Genomic DNA, 7,086 nt, shown 5'->3' with positions numbered 1-7,086 from the left:
GAGTACCACATATCTCCTCCCCGAAAAATCTGGCTTTGTGCCAAAACTCGATATTAATATTACCAGAAAGTTCGATTTGACTATTTATTTCTCTGACCATCTCAAACATCTAATAATAAAGTCTTCAGAAATATCAACTGCACAACTGTCGTGCGGAAAAAAAATTTATCATGAACATGAAGTTACTAACACATCAAACAGGTATTAATCATCTGTTGATGACTCAATGCGTTAGTAATTACCAATCAACAACAATCTAAACTAAGAAATTTCGACTATCTTGAGATTCAGAAAAAAAAGGATAAAATCTAGAATAGTAGGTTTCATTTTTACTCAAACGACGGGCAGTTGAAAATGAAAAAAAAAAACATAACGCATTGTCAGAAGTGGGATTCGAACCCACGCCGGGAAGACCCGACTGCGACCTGAACGCAGCGCCTTAGACCGCTCGGCCATCCTGACTACCACAAGTTGCTGATTTCTGTATTTGCTTATTATTAACAATATATCTAACACTGATACGCTGAATGTGACGTTGTCAATGTTTATGCATCCATAGCTTTCTATGTATGAATGAATGAATGAATGAATGAATGAATGTATGTATGTATGTATGTATGTATGTATGTATGTATGTATGTAGTGGTGGTGGTGGCTGTATTATTATTATTATTATTATTATTAGTAGTAGTAGTAGTGGTAGTGGTAGTAGTGGTAGTGTTAGTAGTAGTAGTAGTAGTAGTAGTAGGGAGGAGACATATTTATGCACACCGACTGCTGGTAAAAACTCTCCACGGTATTTTACTGGGTGGGAATTAATTTTATCGACTCCGGCGTTATTTGAACTCAGAACGTTAAGAGACATAAACGTCAGAAAGTATTTTTTGTTACCACGTTTTATGAACAAAACAAACAAAAACAAAAGATAAAAGAGAGAGAAAGAGAGACAGACAGACAGAAATCATTAACAGTCAATAACCATTAACATCCATCAATAACTTCAATGGTCATCGATAACTATCAATAACCATATTACACAACCCAATGATCCAAGGCATTTCCTACCTTGCTTATTTTGATGAGTTTCTTTCTCTCACGGTTTTTGATTTGGGGAGAGAGAAAAAAAAGGGAGAGAAATCTAAGAAATTAAGTCACCAAAAAGCAAAAACAAAAAAAAAACTTTTCATGTTCCGGAAAAATAAAAAAAAAACATTAAAAAATAATTCCCTTCCTCCTCCACGTACTCATTATTGTGTTTTCTTGACTTCGCATTAAATTGGGAGTGCATAACGAGACTGCACTAGACTTATTTTATGAGTGTGTTCTCACTTTCATATGAGGTAATTAAAATCATAGGGATTCGAGTTGATTGCCTACAATCAACAGGAGAGTGTTATAAAAAGAGAGTGAGTTTCCACGAACTTCTTTCGAATGTAGGCAAAGAAACTGATGTCGCTTTGGTAGCAAACTATCAAATACAGAGGAAAGGAGGAAAATTATTTAAGGAAACTGTAAAATAAGGGGATCCCATTTTGATATATAATGACAAATTCGTATCTAGTTGGTTTGGCTGACAGCATTTCAAAAATTAAAGTTTATCAAAAATTTTAAAATTTGGCACAATGCTGAATTGCTGGAGTGATTTCACTTTTCCCAGAAAAATGTTTTTAAAAAGTTATACAGGTTTAAAGTTTGATCATTTTCACCTTATCAGGAAACAGGATTTGGAAGCTGTCATTTTATGCGTGACTGCACATTTTGTCGTCAACATCCTGAAAGTAGCACGCGCTGTCAATATTTGTAAACAACACGTGGTTTGTAGTTTGAAGCATTCAATATGCATTTAATGCGATAGCACGAGCTTAAAAAGATTTATCCAAAAAACGTTATTTACCCGTTATTTTTACCACACTTCAAAACCACCACAACGATAACAAGAAAGAGTAAACGAGTAGTTTTGAGCATCTAAAATGCATTTCATGCAAATGCGATGAACAACACGTTACAAACTAAATAATTAAAAAAAAAACATTTTGTTGACCAGTTCATAAATTCATATGCTCAATTGTCAACAGATAGGTAAAACAAGTGGTTTCAATTTATTTGTCAACAGGTGCTTTCTCGCAGACAAAACAGTTCTCAGGATCCGCTTGTTACTACGGAAACAGGCATGAATGTGTTTTGTGGATTACGATTGGCTAAAATTATCAAAATCTTCAAACTTTTATTGCTAATAACTCTTTATTTATTGATTTATAGCGAAAATGATTTTCACGTCATTCATTAGACAATAAAAGTGTATCATTACACTGAATATGAAATCAGTTCGAACAGAATTGATGCTGGCAGCCAAACCAACTAGATCCACAAATTCTTTCTACTATAGGCTCAAATCCCGGAATTTGGGGCGAGGGAGTGGGTTAGGCAATTACATCGATCCCAGTACTCAAATGATACTTATTTTTTGACGCCAAAAAGATGAAAATCCAAGTCGACTCTCAATGGAATTTGAATTTAGAACGTAAAGCTGGAGGAAATGAAATTGGTTATGATTTATGACTTTCCGAAAGACCTTCCTGGTGTGAAAAAAAAAAGTCCTTTGTTGTCAGAAGTGAGTTTCGAAACCACGTCCAGAACATACGACTGTGATTGAGCACTTTAGTACACCCAGCCATTCTGACTTGCGACGGCGGTTTTTCTTTTCTGGTTTCTCCTTGAAAACTAACTGCGAGTATGTCTTACTGCAAAATATCAAATATATTTCTCATGATGGCAGTGCATCCTTAACTAGGAGTGCGGCATAAAAGACATGTATTTCTCTTCAGGATCAGAATAATACTTCATCCCTTCAACAATTACTGACATACTACAAACCTACAATAGAGTATTGTTCCAACATCTAGGATGGTACTGATGGCATTCGTACATCTTTAAGACCAGACATAGGCATCCTTCTTCGAGAAGCAGGCTTATCATTAGTTGGGCTGCGCTACTAAAAAAATTCAAGATAATTTTCCGTTAGGTGTACCATTCAGAAAACCCCGCAGATCGCAGTTTGCCCGTGACTGTCCGAGACCATAGCTAGAGAAAGACTATTAAAATAGTTGCAAGAAGTCACTCATATACATGTTTCAGCTTTTGACTCACAGATAGAGTGTCCCCTCTCCTTGCCTTTTTCGTACCACTGCTGTAATGGCCTCTCTCAAAAGGGGCTGTAGGGTTTATTATTGTTATATTCAGAATATAAAGCATAACAAATACTTTGAAAGCATAACAAAAGTACCAACTTTATATCTGTCAGGATAGGCGAGCGGTCTAAGGCGCTACGTTTAGGTCGCAGTCGAGTCTTCCCGGCGAGGATTCGAATCCTCCTTCTGTCAATAGCAGCCCCCCCCTTCTCTCAGCGGAAAAGAAAGGAAAAGAAAAGAAAAAATACCCTGCACAGCCTTATGTGAAAACTTTCAGTACTGATTTAATCTTAGAAGTCCCCAGAACATAAAAATGGATCAATAATTTCAGAACAAGAGTAATTGCAATGATTCATTTTATGGTGTATGAACTCGTGGGAAGTCTCTTCACCAGTAGGCCTGAAGATGCACAAATGAAGAATTTATCCCCTTATACTGTCACTCTGTTTCTGTCTGAAAACTTTTATTAACATTGTACAAATATCTACCGAATACTCGGTCACTTCCACTATATAGTTCGTTAAGTAAGCAGTTCTGTCGATCGATAAAACTAGAATACTAGAGAACCCATTAATATATGTGTCTATGTAAGGCGGCGAGCTGGCAGAATCGTTAGCACGTCGGACGAAATGCATAGCGGTATTTCGTCTGCCGCTACGTTCTGAGTTCAAATTCCGCCGAGGTCGACTTTGCCTTTCATCCTTTCGGGGTCCATTAAATAAGTACCAGTTATGCACTGGGGTCGATTAAATAAGTACCAGTTACGCACTGGGGTTGATATAATCGACTTAATCCGCTTGTCTTTGTTTGTGTTTAGCCCCTTGTGGGTAGTAAAGAAATAGGTATTTCGTCCATCTTTACGTTTTGGGTTTAAAAGCCGCCGAGGTCGACTTTGCTTTTATCCTACCGGGGTCATTAAAAGAAAGATTAATAGACTAGTCTCCCTCACCCACAACTTGCTGGTCTTGTGCCGAAACTTGAAACGAATATATGTGTCTATGTGAGAGCATTTGTGTCTGCATGCATAAGCGTACGTGCAAGTGCATGTGTGTGGCAATGTAGTAGTAGTTGGAGCAGAAGGAGCGGCAGTTGCTGTCGTCGAGTTCGTGCGAACGAGAAAGTCATGTCCCTGAGAAATGTTACATAAGGAACATCAGGAAAAGAAGTTTCTATTGAAATATCATTTCATTTCGTAGCAGGTAACAAAAACAATATGCCTATAAAAGACATGGAAAGACTATCTAAACATATAAAGCCACGAAGAAATAAAGCTCGCTCAAAATATGGGTCTTAAAAACAGAAATATTCCCCGTAATAATATTTAGTGATTATTTCTGGTGGAGCTGAAAATACTACTTATCTCTATTTAATATTTATCTTAAGAATATTTATACATCGCCTCTACCTACTTACCACCGAGAAGTCATTGTTTTTGTAATAATGATTTTGTACATTGACAAAGAGCTACAAATATACATAATGTAGAAAAAGTAGCCATATAGGCGTTATGCATGTATTGCTAATAGTATTCTCAATATAATAAAAACAGAATAAGATAAATAAAAGAATAAATAAATCACTGCACATAACCAGCGTATATAAATCTGGAATCGGTTCTGCAGTGAAAACATGCTACAGCAATAAAACTATTGGAATAATAAGATAGAATAATATACGAATGTAATATATGTATGTGTGCCTACATTTGAGAATGTGAAAACAAAATTAATGTCAAAAACATTAAATGGTTGCTGTACGAGTATGTATATAAAACTATGGTTGGTACTCGCAATCGGGAGAGGACTTGATATCAGTAGGCAGCTGGCTTTCACTGAATGTTTTAGGCGCCTTGATAGCCACGAGCAGACACATTACACCCTTTGGATTCTCTCACTCTTGACCCGGTAGAACATTGAAGATGTACGGAGAGAGAAAGGGAGAAAGAGAGAGAGAGAGAGAGAGGAGAGAGAGAGAGAGAAGAGAGAGAGAGAGAGAGAGAGAGAGAGAGAGAGAGAGAGAGAGAAAGAGACCAGATTGTGTCAGCACTGGTGGGGGGCACTATCATCTGAAAGAATGAAAAGTGAAGTTGATTCCGGTAGGATTTGAACTCAAATCGAATCTCGCATGAAACTGGATTAAATATTGAAACTCATTTTATTCAACACTCTATCAGTTTATAAATTCCAGATAACGTCCATCCGATCACGTCGCAGTGAAGGTATCGACTAGCTTTGGAGACTTATTGTTTTGTTCTGTTGACTGACCTTTAGCCTGTCTCGTGATTTTACAGAAAGTACTGTTGACCTAACATAAAACCCTTTAACTTCATCACACCAGCAAGACTAAAACATTTTTCCAACTTTTCAAACATTAAAATAAATGCCATTGACTGACTGTCATGTTGTGTTGTATTTCAGATAGTTACAAATATAGATGTATTTTTAAAATCTTTTACTTGTTTCAGTCATTGGACTGCGGTCATTTTGGGGTAGCGCCTTGAAAATTCTATTCAAACTAATCGACCCAAGTACTTATGTCTTTCATTTTTTCTTAACTACTATTTATTAGCAGCATTTCATCTTTCTTTACGTTCAGAGTTTGTTAAATTCCGCTGAGATTGATTTTGCCTAAAATAAGTACCAGTTTGGCACTACATTCTATGCAATTAACTAGCACGCTCTCCCATAAATTTCTGACCTTGTGCCTATAGGAGAAAGGATTATCAATAGGGCGGCGAGTTGGAAGAATGCTTAGTAACATTTCATTCGGTTTGACGATAAGAGTTCAAATTCCGCCGAGGGGTACTTTGCCCTTCATTTTTTCGGGATCAATAAAATAAAGTACCAATCAAGTACTGGGATCGATGTAATCAATTTGCTGGCCTTGTGTCAAAATTTGAAATCATTTGTACGTAGGGTGGCATGCCAAATAATTGTTAACACGTCGAATAAAATGCTTCATGGCATTTTATTCTTCCGGCTCATTACGTTCTGAGTTGAAATTCTACCGAGGTCAACTTTGCCTTTCATCCTTTCGGGGTCAATAAAATAAAGTTTCAGTCAAGTACTGAATTCAATGTAATCAACTGAACCCCCCTCCATTAAAATTACTGGCCTTGTGCCAAAATTGAATAGAATTATTTATATACAAATTCATTCGTTCAGATTGTGTTGGAAAAAAACTTATGAAATGTTTAAATTTCCAAATTTATAGACAGTACTATTAAGCTGAAAACTGTAACTATAATTGTATTTGAAACGTATATTTATTTATCAATGACAAGCAGTGTCGTATGACTAAAACTGGGTCTTTGGATTCACTTGTGTTACATTCGCAACAATAACATCTGGTAATTCAAACCCCTTTACTCTTTTAACTGTGATTAGGCCTCGTTAAGAGCTGAGAGCTAAACACAGCCCCTTTTCTCCTTTTTGTTTTTAATGACAGAATATAAAGATATTTCAAGATAGACGTATCAGTTATCTCCAGTGACTAACATGAAATAAATAGGTAGGTATTTATTTCTGTACTCATTGCTACGTGTTAATCGTTTGTGTAATAAAGAATTATGGAAATATCGCCGTCATTTGTTCGTTTGTTCACCACTAAGTAGTGAAGGATCCATTAAAACTACGTGTCTATGTGTGTATGTGTGTGTGCGTGTGTGGGTGCGTGTGTTTGTACGTGTGTATGTGCGTGTTTGTACGTTTGTATGTTTGTATGCGTGTGTGTATGTGTCTGTATACATAGATACATATATACATACATGTATCTCTCTCTCTCTCTCTCTCTCTCTCTCTCTCTATCCATCCATCCGTCCGTCCGTCCGTCCGTCCGTCCGTCCGTCCGTCCGTCCGTCCATCCGTCTGTCTGTCTGTCTGTCTGTCTGTCTGTCTGT

The 7,086-nt window shown here is 36.8% G+C and overlaps 1 non-coding gene across 1 annotated transcript; it reads right to left on the bottom strand.

Annotated features, from left to right (window-relative positions):
* Positions 1–378: 378 nt before the first annotated feature.
* On the bottom strand, positions 379–462 carry Trnal-cag. The gene has a single exon. It is a non-coding gene; the product is annotated as a tRNA-Leu (tRNA).
* Between the last annotated feature and the right edge of the window lie 6,624 nt (positions 463–7,086).

This window comes from Octopus sinensis, linkage group LG4 (assembly GCF_006345805.1).
Source record: "Octopus sinensis linkage group LG4, ASM634580v1, whole genome shotgun sequence".
Lineage (NCBI taxonomy): Eukaryota > Metazoa > Mollusca > Cephalopoda > Octopoda > Octopodidae > Octopus > Octopus sinensis.
Note: the sequence above shows the minus strand (reverse complement) of the source record. Positions and strands in the feature narration are given on the sequence as shown.